At 44.5% G+C, this 24,026-nt stretch overlaps 1 protein-coding gene across 3 annotated transcripts in view; it reads right to left on the reverse strand.

The window, feature by feature from the left end:
* The window catches only part of LOC117045459 (galactosylgalactosylxylosylprotein 3-beta-glucuronosyltransferase 1-like), a 49,427-nt gene that overhangs the window by 19,623 nt on the left and 5,778 nt on the right, over window positions 1-24,026 (reverse strand). For 2 of the 3 annotated variants that reach the window (XM_033146524.1, XM_033146526.1), the window contains exon 1: window positions 757-803. The exons of the other annotated variant lie outside the window; for it this stretch is intronic. The gene's annotated coding sequence lies outside the window, so the exon portion shown is untranslated. Of the gene's footprint in view, window positions 1-756; window positions 804-24,026 lie in introns of those variants that run through there. 3 annotated transcript variants of the gene reach the window in all.

Consider the following 24,026-nt stretch of genomic DNA (forward strand, 5'->3'; position numbering starts at 1 on the left):
GTGTGTGTGCGCGCGTGCGTGCGTGCGTGTATATATATATATATTGGGGGGATAAGTATGTTTCCAGGAAAGACACTGCACAGGCAGCCTCTCTCTTTCTTCCCCAGGGTGAATGGAGCCAAAATCACCTCTTACCAATGTAACTACAATGCTTAGGTCAAATTCACCTCATACTTTTAAAGCATGTGGCTTTTCCCCAAAGAATCCTGAGAACTACACCCTAAAGAGCTACAATTCCCAGAACTCTAAACAAACTACAGTTCCCAGGATTCTTTGTGGGGGGGGGAGAGCTATGTGATCTTAGGGAGGGGAAAAAAACACCTTTCTAGCTGCACGAAGAAAGTGATTTTGGCTCTGATCTCACTACGAAAGGAAGAGACAACCCTCCCCTCTCTGCATGAAACCTTCCCTGAAAGGATCGCACACAAGCACATGCTCAAGTTACACACCCCTGTGATTAAAGTTCAAACTTAACACACAGCTGTATGTTTTATATCAAACAAACATCTTGCTTTGCTCTCAGAGGGCAGGGAATCTGGGTCAGGCTGTAAATGCTTCATCACATATTTGTAACCAGGTGTGTGATGATGCCAAGAAAGAAATAGGAACATTAATTTCAAGATTGGGACTCAGGCCCTTTTCTCTATTCACCAGGCATGTGGTTGGTGTGTAGATCTGTGTGGAGTCTGGAAGTGAATTTGAAGGGTTTTTTTGGCTGGTTAGATTCACACAAATATCTGGTGCCCCTTACGTTACCTTTAATGCAAACTGATAGGCAGGAACTGCAGTCCGGGAATACAGCCTTTCTAATATTCCTACATCCCTCTAAAGAGAATCAAACCTTCAAGAACCTAGGAAAAGAAAAATAGGAAGGAAGTTTAATAAAAGTTTTGCCACGCTCATGAAAACCAATTATTTATTTGTGCCGCAGAGTATTTAATTGCAGAAAGATAAAACATGTTTTCTTTCCTTAAAAATGTTGCAATTTGTGTCTTTAAAAGTGAGAGTTTAAATCTGTGACCCTTAAAGATGGCTGGAAGATCTGCACTCAAGTGTATTAGGCTGGTTGCGGCAGTAGGTGAGGTCGGGGGTGAACTTTCTGCTATGTGTTCATTCCAGTGGCGGAAATGGCACTGGGCAGGATCTCAAACATAGGAGCTAACCCCCTTATGAGGTCTGTGTTGGTTGGCAAGGAAAAAATAGTTATATGAAAAGGAAAGTTCCTGGATGCCAAGATCCATGCTTGGGGCAAGTACTCTTTGGGGAGAGAACCCCAGCAAAAATATGCAGAAAAATAAAGTGTGGAAATACAGGCTGTTAGGCCTTTATAATATGCCCTTGTGAGTTCCTTCCACAGTTTTCCTCTTCCCCCAGCATAGAAAAAGACCACACGTTTGGTAAGTTAAAAATGGCTTACTTAATAGCTCGGATTCATGTGCTTTTCCATACAGAAGTCAGAAAAGCTTCACAGGCAGTAAAACTTGTCTTAGTTATTGTGGTGAAAGAACCTGAATTATTGGTATAGGAAACACAAGCATGGCTTGTGAAAGCCATGTGGTTTGAGCTGCAGCAACCATCTCAGATCTCCTCGCATGTTGAGCTTCTCTGGTAGACTGAAGGAACAAAGACTTGATTGCACAGTCCCTCCCAAGGTGAGCTAAGTCTGGCAGGACAGCTTGCTTTATGGTCCTTTCATGCATAATACTTTAGCATGTTGGTTATATGAGTCTAGTTATCCCACAGTCTGGAGGTGACACACCATCTTGAGTGCTTTTTCCCTGTCACTTTCCTAACGGCAAAAGACAATTTTTAAAAAATCAGACTGGTTGTGCTTGGGCAACAGAATGCTTTAATCCACTTTCATTGTGAAAACCTAAACTTCCCACTATCCACCTCACAAAGCTATGATGTCCAGAGACTCAAACCAGGTTGGGACGTATCCTTAGTGAGCTGCCTAGGTCTGTGGATACTCAGGTCTCAGAGCCATGCAAAACCACTCCCTGTGATTGGCAGCCTCTGAACTGGCCAGGCCTGGTGTAAAACAAACAAACAAACAAACAAACAAACAATAGAATATTGGGCTTCGGTCCAGGACTGATCAATATATATGTGACGTTTGCCCACTGCACATCAGATTCAGCCCTAGTTTAGCACAGACCCTGCTCAAGTCAAGTTCTAGCGCTGGACAGCAAGAAGAGTTTGGATTTGGATTTGATATCCCGCTTTTCACTACCCGAAGGAGTTTCAAGGCTCTTCCTGGGCCTAGGTTCAAGTCCAGCCATGCATGGCCCAGCCCTGACATTCAGATCTGCACTACATGAGTATTTTTGCTTTTAAAAAACATAACAGGGCAAGCTAATAACCTGCCCAGTCTGGCTGTAACAACAACAACACTGCAAAACCTGGAGAAGTGACACTTTCTTTCTTTCTTTTTCTTTTAAACTAAACAGGACACTGTGCTGGTGAGTACAGATGTGTCTGCCTTAAAATTTGTCACCAGTTGGTGAAACAAAGTCAGTATTACAAGTCCCAATCCCAGATGCACAAGCTGCAGTCAGCTGCATTTCACAGGCAAGTGTGCATTTGCGGGCCTGTGCCAGAAAGGATCTAATCAGATCTGTGCAAATGAATCCCGCACTCATTTGGTGCCTAGTAAGCACGCACAGAAATTTGCCGCAGCTCGATGTGCCGGTTGCTTCCTGCTCTGCGGCTTCTTTTCCCCAGCAGCCTATAAACACCCTGAGAAAGCCCATGCAGATTTCATGAGTTGTTGGTGCTGGAAGATGCAGGCAGAAGGCAGAGCGGGGAGCCTTTCCTCCATTATTGATGAGGCTGACCTCTCTTCAGACAAGGGATGCATAATTCATGCCAGCTCGGGTGTCTTGGCAGCTCTTCTTTCTGCTCCCTGAAATCAGGAGGAACTTCCTGTTGCCCATTGCCACCCTCCTCCCTCCACATCCCACTTGGGAGGGAAGGGCCATAGCTCAGGGGTAGAGCATGTGCCCAGCACGTAGATGGTCCCAGGTTCAATCCCTGGCATCTCCATCCCTGTCTGATATCCCAGAGAACAGCTGCCAGTCAGTGTGGACAATACTGAGCTAGATGGACAAACGGTTTGACTCAGCATAAGGCAGTTTCCTACTATATCAGAACAAACAGATGTCATGATATGGGGGTCAAGTACAGAATTTGCTATAGATCTGTATCTTTCCACCCCCTACCTGCTTCAAAACACCCAGGGTTTATTTATTTTTTCCTATTTAAAGTGTTTTCCTCGTGCAACGAAAGATGCCGTCATTACCGAGCAAGAGTTGTGTGCATTCCAGATATCTCTTTGGCCGAGTAATGCTCGCTATCAGGATATTGTGTTTTCCCCAGCAGCTACACAGAAGCGTTTTTATTACTGGGGGTGGGGGAGCAACTGTCTCTGCTCCTCTGCTGTTAACATCAGTTGCAACGGCGAGGGCTGTGCGGGATACAACTGTGCAGATGTCCTATGTACCTGCTGGAGAGTGCCTGTGAGGAGCAAAACAGTTGTGTGATTCTCCACCCACCCACCTGTATCTTGAAGTGGTAACGTCACAGAACTGTGTCATATTTTCTGTGCCCCCCCCCGAAAGAGGTAGGTCAGCCCATAAATACACAACTGAGGGGTATGTGTGTGTGTACAAGTCCTGGAAAATCCATACGCAGGAAATATATTCATTATCTATTTTATTTGTCACATTTATATCCCACTTTTCCTCCAAGCAGCTCAAGGTGGCGAACGTGATCCTCTCCATCATTTAATCCTGACAACAACCCTGTGAGGAAGGCTAAGCTGAGAGGCAGTGACTGGCCCAAGGTCACCCAGAGAGCTTTGCGGCTGAGTGGGGGCTTGAACCCTGGTCTTCCAGGACATAGTCTGCAAGGGCTACACTGGCTACAAAATGAGGTTACAAAACTGGTGTTTGGTCTATGGCAGGGGTCAGCAACCTTTTTCAGCCGTTAGCCGGTCCACCGTCCCTCAGACCATGTGGTGGGCTGGACTATATTTTGAAGAAACAACATGAATGAATTCCTATGCCCCACAAATAACCCAGAGATGCATTTTAAATAAAAGGACACATTCTACTCATGTAAAAACACGCTGATTCCTGGACCGCCTGTGGGCCGGATTGAGAAGGTGATTGGGCCGGATCCGGCCCACGGGCCCTAGGTTTCCTGCCCCTGGTCTATGGTTATTTGAGCCTTGGTGGCTCTTGCCTCCACATGCCGCAGGAGGCTTCTATGAAACAGATATCCAGCCTGATCACATTCTTCTTCAGGTAACTATGAAAATGGTGGCATGGAAGGTTGCACTGGCATAGGGAAATGGTATAGTGCCAATAGACCATCAGATCCAAGGTAACAGAGTCAGTAGATCCCAAACCTTTCCCCCAATGGACTACTGGAAAATATCTGGGGGTCTTTTTTGATTTTTTTCCTGCAGGTTGTAGCATTTGTGATGTGCTGGGCTACATTCAATGCGGTTTTAAATTGTATTCTTTTATCACCACTTTCATTTCTTATATTGTATTTTACTGTTTTACAATTTGAATTCCACAGAACTCAAACTGTAACCCAATAAAATAAATACAAATGGTAATAGAAGCAATAAAAATACAATTGAAATCCATACGGCTATTTTAATGCGGACCCACCTTTCTTTCTGACCACCTGAAAGAAAACTTGCAGTTCACAGTTTGGTAACTCCTGCAATAGTTGATAGCTGGCTTCTTTGAGTATTCCCTGATCACACTCCTCTACCTACCTAGAATTATAGAGTTGGGAGGAGCCCAAAGGTCATCTAGTCCAACCCCCTGCAATGAAGGACTCTCAGCTAAAGCATCCAGGACAGATGGCCATCCAACCTCTGCTTAAAAACCTTCAAAGAAGTAGAGTTCACAACCTCCTGAGGGAGACTGTTCCACTGTTGAATAGCTCTTACTCTCAGAAAGTTCTTCCTGGTGTTAGTTAGAATCTCTTTTTCCAAATGTTTAGTCAGAATCTCCTTTCTGTAACTTGAAGCCATTGGTTTGAGTTCTACCCTCCAGAGCAGGATAAAACATGCTTGCTCCATCTTCCATCTGACAGCCCTTGAGATATTTTAAGATGGCTATTGTATCTCCTCTCAGTTCCCTCTTTTCCAACTCTAAACATACCCAGCTCCCTCAATCGTTCCTCATAAGCCTTGGTTTCCAGACCCTTGATCATCTTGGTTGCCCTCCTCTGCAAGACATTCCAGCTTGTCAACGTCCTTCCTAAATTGTGGCAGTCCAGCTCTTCTGTGGAGTATGAACAGGTGCCTAGATCCAAAAACTGGTGCTTAGATTCCAAAAACACGGAATGCTTTGTACAAATCTGAACCTTTTAAATACTTGATTAGACCGGGGACACCAAATGGTAACACAGCAATCAACACTTAGCATCCATTCTGAAAAAAGCAACGGAGCAAAACCAATTTCTTTTCTTTTTTAAAAAATCCACAGTACAGTGGTACCTCACGTTACAGACGCTTCAGGTTACAGATGCTTCAGGTTACAGACTCCGCTAACCCAGAAATAACGCTTCAGGTTAAGAACTTTGCTTCAGGATAAGAACAGAAATCGTGTTCTGGCGGCACAGCGGCAGCAGGAGGTCCCATTAGCTAAAGTGGTGCTTCAGGTTAAGAACAGTTTCAGGTTAAGAACGGACCTCCAGAATGAATTAAGTTCTTAACCCGAGGTACCACTGTACATTTTCCTGCCAGCACACTGCAATGAGGAGAGCTGTGTATGTATGCAAAGACGTTCATCCTCAGTTACGCGAAGCGGAGATGGGCTAACAAGGGGCTTCAAATCAGCTACAGGAGATTTATCAGAGTGGGTTCAACATACTGTTTGAGATTACGGTTTATCCATCTCATTCTACGGACTGTGGGAGCAGATTGTGGCTGATGGAGCAGCTGGCCACCAGGCATAAATCACCCTAAGAAACAGGATAGCACTGACTCAAGGAGGCAGCTACTGAGATGGAGTTCTGCTAATCATGGGCTTGGCTTCTCCTTGCTCTTCCATTGTTATGCAGACTTAATGAGATAGTTGTTGAAGCAGATCCCCCCCCCCCTAAAAGAAGCACATCTGCAATGAGCAGGTTTCTCACATTGCTTTCCGCATCAGAGAACGGCTCTGCACAGATTCACCAAACTGGTCCTCTTGTTAACTGCACTGTGTCAGGGCTCAGCTGCAAGTTGGGGATGTACTGCTTATAAGGGAAGGAAAAGTTGCAACATCCAAAGCAAGAGGGGACAGGAAAGGAGGTCAATGGTCACTCTGTTACACCCTGCATTTGGGGGGGGGGGAGTTGATGGGAGCAGTGGCAGTATAAGGGCACTGGGTGCCAATTCCATTTATTTAGCACATTTTAACCCCACTTTCCCACAGGGCCCCATGGAGATGACATTGAATTTATTTATTTTTAATTGCCAGTACAACACACACAACACACACACACACACACACACACAGAGAGAGAGAGAGAGAGAGAGAGAGAGAGAGAGAGAGAGACTCATAGAATGTAGAGTTGGAAAGGACCCTAGGGGTCATCTAGGTCAATTCCTTGCAATGAAGGAATCTCAACTGGATCATACATGAGAGATGGCCATCAAACCTCTGCTTAAGAACCTCCAAGGAAGGAGAGTCCACCACTCTTATGGGAGTCTGTTACAAACACACACACACACACACACACACACACACGCACACTTTATTGAAAACTAAGAATGTAAGATGAGCCTGTTGGATCAGACCAATGGCCCAATGGCATCTGGTTCTCACAATGGCCAAACAGACTCCTGTGGGAAATCAGCATGCAGGACCTGAACACAAGACCATTCTCCCCTCCTGTGGCTTCCAGCAACTGGTATTCAGAAGCATTACTGCCTCCAAATGTGGAGGCACAGCATAGCTCTTGTGTCTAGTAGCCAGTGACTGCCTTATCTTCCACGAATTTTCCCAATCCTCTTTTAAAAACATACAAGTTGGTGGCCATCACAGCCTTCTGTGGGAGTTTGTTAGCTATTTAACCAACAAAATAACAACACACCGGTGGCATGGCCATTCATAATTGCTCATAGAATCTTATGAGTTGGAAGGGGCCCAAGGTTCATCTAGTCCAACCCCCTGCAATGCAGGAATCTCAACTAAAGCATCCATGACAGATGGCCATCCGACCTCTGCTTAAAAGCCTCCAAGGAAGGAGAGTCCACAACCTCCCAAAGAAGACTGTTCCACTGTCAGAAACTTTTTTCCATATGTTTAGTCGGAATCTTGAAGCCATTGGTTTGAGTCCTACCTTCCAGAGCAGAAGAAAAGATGTTTGCTCCATCCTCCAAGGGACAGCCCTTGGGATATTTGAAGATGGCTATCATATCTCCTCTTTTCCATGCTAAACATACCCAGCTCCTTCAACTGTTCCTCATAAGGCTCAGAATGGAAAAACAGCATACTTTCTCAATGGACATTTCTTAGGGTTTTAAAAAGCTTTCTACATAAGTGAGCCTTGTACAGGCACCTAAAGGCCAGAAGGGGAGTGCAAAACTCCACCTCAGGACGGGGAGTCATAGGTGTGGAGGGACTGCTCACAATAAAATTTCTTTGTATCTCCATGAAGAAGTGCCCCATTTCCTCCCTTTCCTCACCCCTCTTTAGCGGCCTCCTAATAGAGATTGTCTAGGCCAGGGATGGGGAACCTGTGGCCCTCCAGATACTGTTGGAGGCCAGCGCTCATCAGCTCTAGCCAGTATGGCTAATGGTCAGGGATAATAGAAGCAAGAGTCCAACTACATCTGGAGGACTAGAGGTTGCCCTAGAGCACTCCAAATAATACCACATTATGGTACTACAAGAGTCATATAGGCAGGTTTGCTCCTGGCTAATAAGACCCTGTATCTTAACCCCACCCCCTGCAACACGCTCATCTGCACTTGCCCCTCATTGCAGGTCTGCGTCTTTTAGAAACACAGGACTCAGCTATACAACTGTAAATACAACGTTTTAAATCTGTTGTAAAGTGCAATATACAAATGTGACACTAGATGCCGACACTGAGCTATGCCAATTTCAATGTATTTTTCAAAACATTTTTTTTTAAAAAAGCATTTTCACAGCGTTTTTTTATATGTGTGTAGAGTCCACCACAGTTGCACCTCATGGTCCAGGAACTTCCTTCCAGCATCCTTGCATGAGCTATGCTTCATCACCATTAGGACAATCACAGTAAACACTTGGGAAGGTAAACAAAAGGCAGCCCTTCTCACCTAATCTCAGGTTTATTCTGAACACATTCACTTATTACCTGGTTTGTGAAATTGGCTTTTGGTGGAGAGGCTAAATGAAGTTTTAGGGAGGCGGGAAGGAGAAAACAACAATGGTTTCAATTTACTGGAGCACTTCACTGAAATATTTATATCCTATAGTTTGAGGGTAGTGCCTGAATGGCAGATTTTTTGCACATCTAAGAACTGGAAGGCAATCCCCCCATTTTTTCAGCAGCTCAAGTACACCAAACTTCAGAAATGGGCTTGCATGGACATGTTGGTCCAAGATCTTTTGGTGCTGTGGTCTTTCAAATCATGTATTTTATATTTAACTTCATTTAGTAATGCCTTCTTCTGAAATGTTTAAGATAATTGTTTTGTTAACTTTGCTCTGCTAAATGTGCATTCTGCACTCGACCTCCTCTGTAGTGGGTATATATATATATATATATATATATATATATATATATATATATATATATATAGTTTCCTGTTAATTATATTTGAATGAGTGTTAATTGTATTTAAATGTATACGTTATATTTGACTTTCTTCAGAAATGTTTTATTCTGGATTGTTTTATTTGATGTTTTAAAGTAGTTTGTAAACTGATTTGAGATCCCCCCCCCCAAATATAAAGCAGTATAAAAATGAAATTAATTAATTAATTAATAATACTAATAATAAAGGTAAAAAGGTAAAGGAACCCTGGACGGTTAACGCCAGTCAAAGGTGACTATGGGGTTGTGGCGCTCATCTCGCTTTCAGGCCAAGGGAGCCGGCGTTTGTCCACAGACGGCTTTCCGGGTCATGTGGCCAGCATGACTAAACAGCTTCTGGCACAACAGAACACCTTGACAGAAACCAGAGCACACGGAAACGCCGTTTACCTTCCTGCCACAGCAGTACCTATTTATCTACTTGCACTGGTGTGCTTTTGAACTGCTAGGTTGGCAGGAGCTGGGACAGAACAACAGGAGCTCACCCCGTCACAGGGATTCGAACTGCCGACCTTCCAAATGGCAAGCCCAAGAGGCTCAGTGGTTTAGACCACAGCGCCACCCGCGCCCAAACAAACAAACAAACAAATAAATAACTGGGTATACTCTTCCATTCTGGATCTCTTAGCCTGGATTTCCCCTTTTCTCCCATCCTGTTGGTTACAGTGACTTATTGATTTCTAACAAGGCACCCTTGTTCCAACCTTCGCTTTCATCTCCTACAGCACTCAGTGGGCTCTCGATCACCCTTTGTTTTATTTGGGTTTGGTTTAAAAGGGAAAAAAGGGAAAAAAAGAATGGCACATTTGAAATATTGGGGCCAAAATCTCATGCACACTTAACTGGGAGAAAGGCCTAGTGAACTTATATCAAAGTAAATATCTACAAGTTGTTTGCACAGGACTTGCCATTGATGTACTTTCTCTACCTGTTACCTGGTTCTTTTGCCTTTCTGCATCCACCAGGTTGTTCTAGCGTTAGATGCAGGTCCCTATAAAGTGCTGTCCTAGGCAGCCACCTAGTGGAAAGGCCATCCTGGTCCTGATGGAAATGGCTAATTAGGCTGTATTCAGAAACACCACTGCAAAAAGGCACGTAGCACCAAGCCAACCACAAAACTGGGAAAGCACCACTTGCAAGGGGGAAGAAAGTCCAGATGTTTCAAATGAGATTTGTTCCAGCCCTGTCACACCTTGGATCAAATCCTTTCTCAGGGGCACTATAAATACAGGTATGCAGATAGTATATGCCCTAAGAAACGGGATCATAAAATGTAAGATATAACGCACTCTCATAGTCCTTTCACTAAAGCAAACTGAAACAAAATTATCAAGTTCCTTTAAATGTTTTTTTCCCCTGTCCCTCTCTCACACACATATATCAAAAACCCAAATGTCTAAAAATCAGACAACTCTCAAACATGAGAACCACCTAAATGGAGCCTAAAACCTGTTTAAAATTACATGCAATGCTGCCTTAACAGCAAATTCAAAATAATAAACTAAATATTTAAACAGTAATTTTCATCAAATGCAAGGAACACAACAGCAAATCCTGCTGCAAGAAGCTTCCAAAATGTTGTGGTTGTGGTTGTTGTTGTTGTTTTTAAATATATATATAACCAAGAACCATTGTCTATGTAGCCAAGTGCTACTATTGAACTCGGGGAATATGTGTGAGTACAGCTTTGATATCCTAGGTCTCTGTTTGTAGGGGACTTACTTTTATTTCACAGTCAGTCACACTCTGCTCCAGAGAGGATGGTTGTACATGTTGTTGCTTGGAGCTTAAAAGCCTGATCTCATGCTGCTGCCACCAGCCCAACTGACAGAGAATGCTTCCTATGTGCATTCAAGTAAACCCACCCTGCCATCAGTGAAAAGATAACAGCCAAACTGGATGGATGATATGGGCCGGAGTATAAATGCATATCAAAGCCCACAGGCGTCTGGCTGGCCACTGTGAGAACAGAATGCTGGACTAGATAGATGGGAGTTCATGACATATAAGTTTCCATGCATGGCGTATGCAGTTCCTCAATATGAACTCACCTGCTTAAGAACACGCAGCCGACTAAGGCCAGCTGTCGCATGCCTTGCATCTACTACTACAGCTTACATGCTGGGGCATGGGGGGCAAAAAGAGAGATCAAGCAGTCTCTTGTTAAAAGTTGCTGGGCAGAGAGGCTGAAAACCTGCATTTTCCATAGCAGCATGGGAGCACAAAACCACGTACTGCATGATGTTCAAGACACTGGTCGTCTTTAGAGCAGGACTGAGAAACATGTGGCCCTTCAGGCGCATGTGGACCCCAACTCCCAACTGCCCCACCTAGCATGGCCAGGGATGATGGGAGGAGGGCGTCCTCTGCTTCAGAGGAGTATACCATGTTGAATCATGATCCTTCTCCCGGTGTCCCTGGTTTATATGTGGATTTTGCAAACTTTTGTAGTAGATCCAGTAACTGTGGGTTGCTTTGGGGTGGGGGGTAGGGAGACCCAAAAATAAACCAGAGAGGCAATACATTTAATTAGGATCAAGTGAAATGTCACAGAGCAGTTGGCAGGCTTTTGTGTTCCTCTGACATTCAGACTGGATCAGTGTTCGAAACTCCCATTATTCTAGGCGCATTTTGCAACAGGGAATTTCATTAGTGCAAGCAGTTTCTGAGCTCTGGGCGCAGTACTGTGCCTAAGATTTCAGATTAAAACTGCAGAGTAGAAGAAAAGGAGGACCTTTTTCTGCCTCCCCACTTCCACCTACTCTCTGAAGACTGGAAAAGAGACCTTCTTAAGAATAGTAGGGGGGTGGGCAAGGGAAGGACTAGACCATGTGAAAAATGAACATAATATTTTAGCTGCCGTTCATTCATTTTCAGTTTATTATTCTTGTTATTTAAAAGTGCACCTAGACATTCCCTTGTTGCGCCTATAACCTAGGTTTAAGGTGCCATTTAGCTCCCAGCTTTCATATCTCAGTTTCTAACACTGGACTGGATATTAGGCTAAGAAAAGGTTGGGACAACAAGGAAAAGACCCTGAAGTCTAAAGTTTGTAACAGTTGCAAGAAGACAGTGTTAAGTACAATCCCATGCCTACTCGGAGAAGTAAGTCCAGTTGTGTCCAGTGGGGCATCTGGATACAGAATGGCAGCTTTAATAAGGTTAGAATCAGTGTGTTTCAAACCTGGGTCCCCAGTAGTTTTTGAACTGCAATGTTCATGATTTCTGACCACCGGAGGGTCAGAACAATATCAAGAGACCCAAGTTTGAAACACACTGAGTTGGATCCTGGTGAGTGCAAAAAACATGGCAGATTGCGCTAAGGTTGTACTGGAATCCAAAAACACGGGCTGTTCCCCACTGAAAAGATGAAGGCCACTGGCTACTTGGCTCTGCCTCCAGAAGTTGTGAGGAGATATTACCTTTTGGCTAGTTCTGGTCCCGCCCCCCATGAACTTTCTCAGACAGCACAAAGGGTAACTGAGGGCACTGGTATTTTATTTTGATGAAAGCAACACTGGCTCTTTCTGGATGACAATACCATAGGAAACAGATGGGTTTTGATAAAACAAGTTATTTATATCTGTGACTAACCTTAGTTACTCACGTCATGCTAAGAATCACACATGTGCTCTCCAGAAGAATCACTGATCAGCAAGAACTAGCACATTTCTTTGGGGTGGGGTGGGGTGAGGAGGTATTACTTATAACAAGCCCAGAGTCTTGTTATAAGCAGCAAGGAAGGCACCCGAGTGCCTGTAGTTGTTCTTGGGGATGCCTTGACATGTAGCAGCAGCAGCAGCAGCTGCCTGCAGCACCAAGTCCTCTGCCTAGTTGCATACCTGTCAACTATCCCACTTTGAGCAGCACGCCCCGGAATTTCAGAAGCCACACCGGCTTCTGACTGGATCCCGGGATGTCCCGTTTTGGTTGCCGTGAGTGTGTGACCCTGAATGATGCCCATGTTTGGGGGCCATGCTCTCTTGCGGGTTACCTGGATCCCGCAGTGGTGCAGCCCCAAAAGATGCACGTTTTGGGGAGCCATGCTCTTGGATGAATCCTGTGACTCACATGGGGGGGGGTGCTGCCCAGAGAGACACACACCCTGGTTTTCCGCTGCAGGATGTTGGAGGGTATGTAGTTGGTCTACTCATCAAAGAGAGATCCTGCCTCTCTCATTGGCTGTGCTTCCCCATTCCATCTTCAGCCGGGGTGGGGGGTGGGGAGGGTTGCCAACACTGTTGCTGCTGTGTTACTAGCTCTTCGGCACCTTTTTGGATCTGAGGCATCGCATGAAATGAATGGCACTACAGCAAGAGATGTGGAAATGTATTCGGCCTGAGGGCCACATTCCCTCCTGGGCAGAAGAAGAAGAGGAGTTTGGATTTGATATCCCGCTTTATCACTACCTGAAGGAGTCTCAAAGCGGCTAACATTCTCCTTTCCCTTCCTCCCCCATAACAAACACTCTGTGAGGTGAGTGGGTCCGAGAGACTTCAAAGAAGTGTGACTAGCCCAAGGTCACCCAGCAGCTGCATGTGGAGGAGCGGAGACGCGAACCCGGTTCCCCAGATTACGAGTCTACCGCTCTTAACTACTACACCACACTGGCTCTCAGCCTCCAGAAGGCCATATGCCTGGGGTGGGGAGGACTAAAGAGACATGTAGAAGTAGCAACAATGGCAATTTTTTTTACCTTTGTACATTTGCTTAGCTGCTACACACACCCGGGCAAGGAAGAGGCATTTGATCAGGCACATTCCAACCAGGCAAAAACTCTCAGGGTGCAAAGTAGGACCAGTAAAGGGTCTGGCCTGGAGAGAGCTATGAGGGCCAGATAGCGAGGTCTGAAGGGCTGCTTCTGTCCCCCAGGCATGAGGTTCCCCATGCCCGTCATAGGTGTCAGCAGAGGCACCCACAGACTATGCAGCCATCCTGCAAATTATTTGACTCATGATAGAATTAAGCAGAAAAGCCTCAAGCCCATTGCAGGACCTGGGCTCCAGCTACAGGCAAGTATTGAACCCACCTTTCATCCATGTGGTCCATCCAAGCCCTTTGCAGATGCTTCAGAGATGCATTGCCTGTCATTTATTTCAGACAGGACAAATGGAAGCCTTGAGCCAAGAAGAATGAGGGATGGGCTCCAGCTGCAGGGTTCACATGTGGATCTAAAACTTATCTGCTGCCTGGACAGGTGGGGCTAATGTAAACAACGTATTTTATTTTTGTTTCATTTATTAGATTTATATATCGCCCTTCAGCATAAGATCTCAGGGTGGTTCACAGGATAAAATACAGGATTAAAAAAAACAACATACTGCTTAGTATTAGTTGTGGGAGTAGGGCCACTAGCTCGGAACTTGCAAAAGTTTCCAAACTACTGTTAAAAACATTGATGAATCTTGTGGCACCTTACATAGCAGCCAACATATTATGGCACTAGTTTTCATTGAGTGCTTACATCTTTTCTCTCTAACCATGCATACCTGCCAACTTCGGGTAGCACTTAATTTATCTGATGAAGTGGGTTTTCGCCCGCAAAGGCATATACCACAGTTAATCTACTGAGTGCCAAAGAAATCTTTATTATTTACTTTGCTGCAGCTGACTAATGGAGTTACTGCCCTTCTGGAAGTTAGGCTCCTTGAATCCCATTCATTGTTTGGGGTTGGACAAGGTAGAACACATCAAGTAGAACAGATTCATTAGGCCCCAGCACATTTTATTTATTTTTCAGCCTCATGTCCTCCAATCATAATATAAGTTTAGATCTTGAGTTTAAAGGATGCAAGAATGCAGGGTCTGGGTTTGGAATTGATATTGCCAATTGAAAATCTAATTCCACGGTTCAGGAGCCTCCTTGGAGAGGAGTTGGAAGTAAAGTTAGTGGCAAAAGCACATTGCGGATTCTGCCCGGCGCACTCGATGCTTGTGCCTTGATTGGATGTGCAAGCCTGCACTTTCCCATCAGCACCAATTGTTACAGTCTGAATTATTAACAGTACATCATGGCAATCAAATCCTTCCAAATCAATGATCAAGATTCATTTATTTGTATTTAGTCATCGGACCATCACAAAACAAAAGTTTAACAAGGTAACATCAATGAAAGATAACTTGCTCCCAAACAAAACTACAGGCAGCATAAACAAACTTAAAATGCCGAATTCCTCTGGCAGATCACAGCATATCGCTTTCTGACATTCTCACAAATTTAAAGTGAACAGAATCTTTGAATGTTACTCTCATCCCTTCACCTTCCCTCATCTCCATTTTTGCTGCATTTTAGTTTGCTCCTTTGCTGTTATAGTTGTGTGTCTGTCTGTCTGTCTGTCTGTGTGTTGAATTGACATGAATTGACATGAACTAAAAACAAAATGAGTTTGGCATGAGTTTGGTCAAACTGCGGGAGGCAGTGGAGGATAGGGGTGTCTGGCGTGCTCTGGTCCATGGGGTCACGACTAAACAACAACAACAACAACAAAATTTGATTATATATAAATATGCACATATGCAGAGTGACAAAAGTTCATAAATCTTCATCCATAGCCACAAATGATCAAGAGAGAAACCATATCTCTCCAACAGAACAGGAAAATTATCAACCAATAGGTTTTGGAGGCAAAAAGCCACAATTTCTATATAACTGGGCATACATATATCCCAGCAATATCAATATCAATACATGAACCTTTTCTAAACAAACAAACATCCTCCAGTGAGGGAGAGTCTACCACCTTCTGAGGTAGTCCGTTCCATGGTTGAACAGTTCCTACCACCAGAAAGTTCTTCCTGGGGTTTAATTAGAATCTCCTTTCCTGTTATTTAAATAACAAGACCCATTGGTTTGGGTCCTACCCTCTGGAACAGCAGAAAAAAAGCTTGCTCCATCTTCGATGTGACAGCCCTTCAGATATTTGAAGATGGCTATCAGATCACCTCTCAGTCTTCTCTTCAAGCGTTTGTACGGATTTCACGACAGCTAATGTGTGGTGAACTTTCTATGTAATGGCCCCCTTCGCCAAACTGGTGCCCTCCATACATTTTGGGCTGTCAGTCCCATCAGCCCCAACCAGCACGGGACAGCACCAGGGATGGCGAAGGGCACCACAGAGATTTCTCAACCCTTCCCCCAGCTTTGCTTCTCTGCCACGCAAGCATACGGAATTGTTCGCAACTGTTCTGCTTGAACAGAATCACATAAGCGTAAAGGGAAGCCTGGGCATATTTTTGGTTGTAATTCAAGGAGCAGAGCCTCTGCCAGTCCGGAGGCAGCAGGATCCTATTCTGCTCACAGGAACACAGTGAAATGTCATGTATGGGAAATGAGAACAGTCAACATGTTCCTAGGTGTTCCAGTTTCAAAACAGTGAGTTACCAAACTGACTTGCATTGCAAGCTTCCAGTGTTCCATGCCGGAAGAAAACACAGGGTTTGTGGTTGAGGAAACTGAATGGCACAAAGAAGACCCATGATTCACTGAGGAGTCACACAGAGTGCGATATATATCTAGTACACCCCGGCCCCTTTTCAAATGCACAAAATGTTGGAGGGCAACCTGGATCCTGCACTAGAGTGGACTTACAGAGGTCAACCTTAGGCAAATCATTACTTCTCAACCTCGGCTTTACATCAATAAAACGGGAAGGAAAAAGACACAATCTACTTACTGTTATGAACTTGTGGTGGGTGTTAAACTGTATGCCAGACTCTTCTAACCCCTGGATCCAGCAAGTATGAAAAGCTAACCAAGCCTTCTTATTCTGGGAAATAGCCAAACTAGCTTCCTGGTGAGGTGATGGGCAAATGGGACAGAAAAAGCCATAACTGAGAGCAGAGTTGGGGCCGGGATGTGAGCTAGAAGTAGAGCAGCAAGCTGGAGCAACATTTAAGAGCAACATTTGGATTCTGTTTGAATCCAAGGCTGCAACTATGGGAGAAACAATACCTTTTTGGGGTGCTGATGCTGTTGAACCCCTCCATCCGTCCAGGGGTCCTTTACCTTTTTACCTTATACCCCCAATATTTACCTGGTTTTCACGAACAAATATCTGAATGTGGAAAGCCATCTCCCCTGAACCGAGAAGCAAACTTAAGCGTGTTCTTGATACTGCTAGTGATTTTGCCATAGCAATTCTACCTTGGTCTGTTTTTGGTAGGAAAAAGCCAAGCGTCAGGAGTGAAGGGACAAAAAGAGGAAGGTGGGGCAGGATGGCAAAAGATGCACAATGGTCACAGGTTCGACCCCAGGCGTCTCCATGTAGGTCTGGGAGCTTCTCCTGTCTGGACCCCTGGACAGCTCTCCATAATACTGAGCTGGAGTGTCTCATGGCCCGACTCCGCATAAGGCACCTCCTTGTGAGAAAGCAGAGATGGATTACGGGGGAGAGGTGAAAAGGGGAAGGGGGCTGAGTGCGAGAGAAGAAGAAAATAAAAGGAGCGGTGTCTAAGGAAAATAGAAGTGGGGATAAACCGTCGGCTGAGCCTCTGCGGTTTCTCCAAAGGCAAATTAACTTTTCTTTCAGGCTCTTGCCTTAAAATTGCAAAGAATGTAGCAGCACAACATCAGCTCTCCGATTTATTAATTCCATCCTATCCTACAAGCCCGCCAAACAAAAGCATCTGTGTTTCCTCTGGAGGAGAGGATGAAGGGGCTCATTCATGGTGGAGGTGGGGAGAGAAGCAGCAGATAGAGGAGAGCCATCCCTGCCTCATTCCTCGCTCCTTTTCACCTTTGTGCAGATTTGGGGAAGGGTGGGGGGAGAGAGAGATGGGGAGGGGGATTGCACATGGAGAGGAAAAGCAACAAAAATGGGGCACAGTGTTACAGAACAGAGGAGAACAAGATTAGATGGCGCATGAAAAAAGCTAGGAAAGCTACTCAGCAAGAGCACTGGCATTTTAGCCCTCCCTCAACCCTGCAAAAGAGCCATCTTAAGTAAGAATGGCCTATGTGGCTCCTGTTGTTTTCCTTTAGAAAGCAACTGTTCTTCTGCTGAGGCCATTTGATGTGCCTTAAAAGTCTATTGGAGCATCTGCTTTGCACGCAGAAGTCCCAGGTTCAATCCCCGGCATCTCCAGGTAGAAACCTGGGTGTGTAATCCTGGGCAGCTGCTGTAGCCAAAACTGAGCTTGATGGACCAGAATTGAAGTAGAATTGATTTATTACAGTCACAGACTGAGCTTGATGGACCAATCAATGGTCTGACGTAGAATCATAGAGTTGTAAGGGAATCCAAGCCCCTGCAATGCAGGAATCTCAGCTAAAGCATCCATAACAGATGACCATCTAGCCTCTGCTTGAGTCCACAACCTTTCTGTCAAAAAGCTTTTCCTGATGTTTAGTCAGAATCTCCATTCTTGGAACTTGAAGCCATTGTTTGGAGTCCTACCTTCCAGAGCAGAAGAAAACAAGCTTGTTCCCTCTTTCATGTGACAGCCCTTGAGATATTTGAAGATGGCTATCATATATCCTGTCAGTCTCCTCTTTTCCAGGTTAAACATCATCATCATCATCATCATCACCACCACCATCATTATTAATATACCGCCCTATACCTGGGGTTTCCAAGGTGGTTCACAGAATAAAATCAAGATATAAACATACCCAACTCCCTCAACCATTCCTCATAAGGCTTGGTTTCCAGACCCTTGACCATGTGAGCTCCTGGTATTCACTGTAATATGCTGCCATGTTGAAATTTCTTTGGCTGCGGGGCACGCCACAGATTAAATCTCGAAGGTGTTCAACTGTGAACCAAAGTATAGGGAACGTGCACCTGCAGGTGACTTTATAAAGAAAGTTAAGGAGAACCACAACGATAGCATTATGCAGTGATGCGCTCAAAGGGCAGGTGAGGCCAAGGAGGGGGGAGGATCTCAAAATACAAGGGTATTACTTTCCGTGCTGATTATTTTTGAGTTGTCAATTGCTTTCAAATAAAGTGCCGTTCTTCCCCGATTCCTTCCCGCGGCCCCTCCTGCCCCCCACCCCCGCAACTCATCACACTCCTGCCTTGAAGTCTCTTGGAAACAGGCTACCAATTCTCTGAGTGCCAGACAGAAGGAATTTCCCGGCTGATTGATTTCTGGCTTGAAGTAGCCAGCAATTGCGAAGTCTCATCCTAGGAAAGCAGCCAAACTGGGGGAGTCTGTAAATGGGACGGCATCCAAAACCGTGGAGTGGGGAGGCTTGGGCAGCTGGGCGGGGGCATACAAAACGGCGTCAGGAGACGGAGCCCTTTCTGCCTTATGCTCGGAGAATAAACAAGGAGAAAACGTATTAAACAACAGGGGGACGTCCGTCATTAAAGCAGAAATAAGTCTTTAAATTAAGCCGGCACCTTGCTGAACCCTGGGAATTTGCATATGCTTAACCAGGACAAGCCAAGAGCCAATGGATATTGCTGCACACTGGCCTCAAGGGACTATCTGATATACAGCAAACAGCGGCAGCCCCCTCTCCTCCACCTTTCCAGTCAATGGACTCTGTGTTCGATTGTTTTTTAAGGCATCTGTTGCACTACTGTTAATAGGAGCTAACAGGGTTCTACATTGGCCAGACCACCTTTGATTGAGACGAAATCAGATCTACAGTCTTAAGGCAGGAGACACAACATCACTCCCCTCAAGCTAAGCGAGCCAGAGCCTGGCTAGTGCTTGGATGGGGGACTGCCTGGGAACCGTGTTTATGCTGGGTCCCTCTGGGCTGTCGCTAATTCTCAGTAAGGGTTCAAGATTATCCTGTAAGTTTAAGTTCACACCATTACCCCTCATTCCTTACCCCTCATGCTCTCCCAACTGAAATGGGGATGTGCTTAGCTCAGTTTCCTACATAGATCTTGGACTTGCTACTTCTTTCTTTTTAAAACAAAACAAAAAGCTTATATGGTGACCCTGAAATTGTTACCAGTGTGACTATGGCTGCTCAGTCATTTCATCTTGTTTGGGGAAGTTTTTAATGTTTTATCTTGTTTTTAATATTCTGTTGTGAGCCGCCCAGAGTGGCTGGGGTATAAATAATAAATATTATTATTATTATTATTATTATTATTATTATTATTATTATTAGCGAATTAAAGCACTTCCTCACCCTGGTGAAATAGACCCGCTTTTTAACAAGGAACTGACCCCTCTTCTTCTTTTTTTTAGATTAGGAAAGTGACAGGAAAATGCATTGTGTGGGATGAACAAATGATCAACGGGGAAGAGGATGAACACTCAGAAGCAAATCAAGAGGTTCGCCCATTGCCACAAACGAACCAGAACAAATGTCCAATGAAGACTGGGCAGAACACAAGCATATCAGGATGAATGCACAATAAATAGGTCAGCTGGAGGAACCCACTCTCTTGAGTTCCAAAATAGGGGGGAAATAGCATATGCATGCAGGGAATAAATAAAACGAAATCCCACTTAAACACACACACACACACACACACAAACACACACAACAAAACCCCAGCATTTCTGAACATTATCAAATAAGTCACACATGAGACCATGCTCTACTAGACCATGTTTGTTTATCTAGAATTATTATCGCCCCCTGCTATGCACACCCAGCATCACTAACATGGATTTGAAGCCATGCCGCTTTCACATTATGCAGGGAGACAGAGAAAGCCCTCTCTGGGGCCAAGCAGCACTGATATAGAAAAGAAGACCATCATTTGCCTGGCCCCATGTAGGTCCGCTCTACGGACATTGCCACCTCGCTGAGAAAAACCAGACCAGCTGAAAGGAGATCCTGCACACTGCAAGGACCATGCATGAAAGCAATTAAAATGTTGGTGGGAAGTCAATATGACACTGTGCTCCCAGAATTCTTCAGAAGTCCCTTGGCACACACACTCTTCTGCTTCAGCCTCCAAGTCTGAACTGCTCCCTGTCACAGGCTCTCCCTGCTCACTAAACCCTGCTGTTGTAGGGGAGGGGGGGAGGGCTGATGAGGTCCTAAGTGGGGGTTGGTGGGTAGGTGAGCAATACAAACAGGGTCACAACCCTTAGTTCTGCACAAAACTGGAGAAACTAGAAACTGAGAGAACCAAAAATTTGGCAGATTCATCCGCCCCTACTTTGAGCACATATTAGCGAGGGCCCACCCACCGGAGAAGCATAATATGATCTTTTCACAGTAGAACTGTAGTGTGTCTATCCAAAGTCTGTGAATGGCTTGCAGCACTTCCCCCCAAACAAAATTGCTTTTGCTTTTCTTAACATACTGTAATAATATGTAGCCACATAACCCTGGCAACTCTGCATCATTACGACTAGCCTTACCAAGTTTGCATCAAGTGTTTAAATTTTATGAATGCTCATTTCTCCTTTTTATTACTTACATTGCTTCACTTAGCAAGCAGAGAGAGCTACCAGAGCTGTGGCCGTTGATGCAAAATACCTGGGATAACTGAAAGCACATTGGCTCAGAACAGTTTAGCCCAGCCTTTGTATTCCAGCGTGGTTCGTAAAACAATGCCTCAAACGGGCTTCACAGCTGATTGCAGTGTCCTTTCAAACGAGCAAAGGGCAGTGCAAATTATACACTGAACCGTCGGATTCAGCTGCATCCAATTGTTTTTGCTCTTGAGCTACAGCAAACCTGTTGCGTCTCTTGGTGTTCTGAGCACCGAGATATAATGAATTATGCTTCATTTATTCACGGAATGAAGCAGCCCCCTCCCCCCAAATGGCTAAACCTGCATTCTTTTCACGGCGACACTGATTTTCATTCCCCCCCCCCCCATTTTCGATGACATGAAGTGCTTTTCCTCAATGAATAAATTGTGTTTAATTGCAAGACACCCACTTTTTAGATAATGTAGCATGAAAGCTATGTGCTTTTAACCATTAACCTCACTCCCCCCCCCCAAAGCTCTTTTCAGTTCTCAGTAGAATCTCATAGAAGGAAGGAAGGAACCCTGAGGATCTAGTGGTTTGGTAGTAAATCCACCCCTTCCAGGAATTAAGGTCTAACAGGCAGGTACTTCTCCGCATCCTGCCGTCAGAAACTACTGGTATATACCACCCATGCATGGGCAGGGCTTCCTTTGTGGTGGCTCCTCAGCTATGGGAACTCCCTGCTCCTCAAAATTACTCTGTGTTGATCCTGCATATATGCCAGCCCTAAACCAGGATTTTTGTACAGACTGGTGGATGCTTAGCTGATGTTTCAGGCATGGTAGTTCTAGTGTATTTCTATAGTTTTTACTGGTTTGGTCTGTAATTTGATTGACATTTCTTTAAGATTTTATCTCTTTCTCTCTGTATACCCATGTGCAAAGTGCTGTTAGCTGTGTAATTTAAAGAAGCGACCTGTCCACTTTTGACAGTGGAGCATAGCTGTCAACTTTTCCCTTTTTAAAAAAGGGGAAATTCCCTTATTCCAAATAGGATTCCTCGCAAGAAAAGGGAAAAGTTGACAACTATGCAGTGGAGAGGCACTCAGGATTCATTACATACAAGTGTGTGTGTGTGTGTGTGTGTGTGTGTGTGTGTGTATTACAGCCTTGATTCAGATTTTAAAAATATATATATTATTATTTACTATTACTATTATTATAAAGGTGCTTTATGAGGGCAGTCAGATGGTCGGGGTACAAAAAAAATTATTTATTACACTTGATCTTAGCCAAAAGGCCGAGAAGCGATACAAATAATACTGCAATACAAATGCCAATAAGATCTCACATGGGTGAGGGGAAGTCGGGTGGCGTGTGAGGGAAGTAGAGGGTGGTATTTGGAAAATTATTGAAAATGTGATATAAAAGTAAAATGATTGTGTTTGTAATTTGAATTATTTTGAATGATTGTGGTTGTAAGTCCCCCCTAGTTTTTACTTCTCTTTCTGTCACAAAACACCCCCACGCCCCCCCACATATATTATATTATTATTATTATTATTATTATTATTATTATTATTATTATTATTATTATATTTGAACCCTGGCCTCCCAGGTCCTAGTCTTGACACTCTAACCACTACACCACACTGACAACAGGGAGGCTTCAGCAAAGCTATTTCTGTGATAACTCCATTGCTCTCTGGCTCTCTGGTGTCTTGAACACTGAAGGTGCTTCCAGATGGGTGAGGAATGTCAGGAATTTGCCGTATACTGAGTGAAGTCACTGCTGCAGGACTATCTACACTGACTGATGGCAGATTTCAGGAAGGCTTCTCTCTCTCTCTCAGAAACTTCTGCATGTAAAAGCAGATGCTTCACCAAGAAGCTGCAGCCGTTCCCAAGTGGGTGCTCACTGTGGGATCCATGCTCCCTGTGCAAGCAGGTTTTTGAGGTCCACATGGCATTACGGGCTGCAAAATGCCAGCCTGCATATTTCCCACCTTTAGAATCTTGTGAATTAAAATAAAAAAACCACCTGTTGCCAACGCTTCATCTACAATATTAAACCCCCCATGTGGAAGCTCCCTGAAATGGAACCATCCCAGGTGCAAAGGGCCATGGGCCATGTAGCTTTATATCAGGCACAAGTAGCTTACATGGGTACCAGGTGTTGTAGAAATGACATGCCCCAGGTCCCCCTGTGCCGAGGATGCTGTTGTTGAGGAGAAACAGCATTTTGCAGGGTTCCTGGTGCCTAGAACTTTGCTATTTCAGCAAGAGAAAGAAGGATTTACAGGCTGCCAGAGAGACCTCCCGTTGCCGCCATCAGGAAAGTTTCAAAGAAAACGAAGGTAAGAAAAGGAAAAGGCTGGTCATTTTACCTACTTAGCTGTGTTTGTACATGTTTGTATTTTATACCAGGTATGCAAATAAATATCTATCTATAAATAGGGAAGGGGTTCAGAGGCTTCTCAGAATGTGAGTTTTCGGGGGACAAGGGGTGAATTTGGACCCTGGCGTCTCTTGGCGGCTCCTGATTATGTCACTCAGAGCATCACATAGTCCAAATTTCAGAGCAGGCTCTGAATAATACATTTTCAAAAAAAGTACAAAGAAAGCGTTGTAAAGATTACGAGGAAAGAACATAGATTAAACACCACACAAAGGCTACAATTTAAACTAGTCTGCAAAGCTAACTTCCTTATCACTACAATTTTTCATTGAGACAATGGAGTTCCAGACATCTTATGTTTTCTTTTAAAAAAGTATGAAATCATTCCTCCTATCTGAAAACCCAAAAATTCCTTGTATAAAGCAAATCGTTAGGGACTAGGCATTCAACATCATTTTATAGGATCTTCA

The sequence above is a fragment of the Lacerta agilis genome, chromosome 4 (genome assembly GCF_009819535.1).
Source record: "Lacerta agilis isolate rLacAgi1 chromosome 4, rLacAgi1.pri, whole genome shotgun sequence".
NCBI lineage: Eukaryota > Metazoa > Chordata > Lepidosauria > Squamata > Lacertidae > Lacerta > Lacerta agilis.